A 1,241-nucleotide genomic window follows, 5' to 3' on the forward strand; every position below is an offset into this window, starting at 1 on the left:
TGCCTCAGGCCAGGTATGATTTAATGGAATCCTGTTTACCCCTGGCTGGAGCTGCAGTTCTCAAGATTTTCTTGAAAACACATCCCACGTGGCCTGGGGCAGCTCACTTTCTATGCCCCAGCAGTACAGGGCATGTCCCTCCTGAGCGCCGGGCCCCATTCCAGGAGGTGGATGGTCTGATTAACCGCAGGAGCTCAGGGCTCCAGCGCTCTTTTCTGCATCCTTTCTACCCCCTGGCAATGCTGTCAGCCACTGATCCTGCAGAGTCCCAGGCGTAGGTCCGGGGGCCAGAGAGGCCAGGCTGAGCCCAGTCTGTGCGTGTAGGGAGGCCAGCTTCACGGGGCCCTTCCCCAGGCCTCTGACAGGTGGGAGCAGATGTGCAGAGTGTGCTGCAGGCCTGCTCGTCTCACAGGTGATGCCAGCAGGCTGCACTCTGGGTTGCAACGCTGGGGAAGGTGGAGCTCTCACATGCTCCGTCTTGCACAGATGACACCTTGTCTTTGCACTTTTCTTGCCACCTCTGTGTCTTCCACATACCTCACCTGTGCACCATGATCATCCAGCTTGGTGTCCAGTTGTGTTTAGTATGGCAGGATGTCTTGGCAGTCACCCTCTGATTTCACAAACAGTCAATGTGAGGCACAGAGAAGACAATGACTGGCCCACGATCATACAGCCAGAGAGACAGAGAGAGAGAGAACACCAGGGCACCAAATCAACTATGCAGGACTCTAAAATCAGGGGGTCTATCCACTCCTGCATGAATCCTTTTAGAAAACCCAAAGGATAACACAGTCCCTAATTTCAGAGGTGGGGAAACTGAGGCCCAGTGATGAGAAGAGACCTACCTGTGCCCATCAGGGGCAGAGTGAGGTCAGAAAACAGAGTTTTTCCAAGCCCAGATTGCATTTCCCTGTCTGGGCTGAATGGAGGCAAACCTAGCAGCAGAGGGGGCTGGGGGCTTGGTGGTAGGGGTCAGGTGGCCTTTTCTGCACCCCTCAACTGAGTCTCAAAGCCAGAGTGTTAATGCTCATCCCCACCTGTGTTAGTTCATTTGGGCTGCTACCACAGAGTGGGTGACTTATAAACAATAGTAATTTATTACTCACAGTCTGGAGACTGTGAAGTTCAAGATCAAGGTGCCAGCAGACTTGGTATCTGGTGAGGGCTACTTTCTGCTCCATGGAGGGTGCCTTCTATGTGTACTCATGTGGTGAAAGGGGCAAACAAGCTCCTTTGGG

Source organism: Galeopterus variegatus, unplaced genomic scaffold, assembly GCF_000696425.1.
Source record: "Galeopterus variegatus unplaced genomic scaffold, G_variegatus-3.0.2 Scaffold397, whole genome shotgun sequence".
In the NCBI taxonomy this organism is placed as follows: domain Eukaryota; kingdom Metazoa; phylum Chordata; class Mammalia; order Dermoptera; family Cynocephalidae; genus Galeopterus; species Galeopterus variegatus.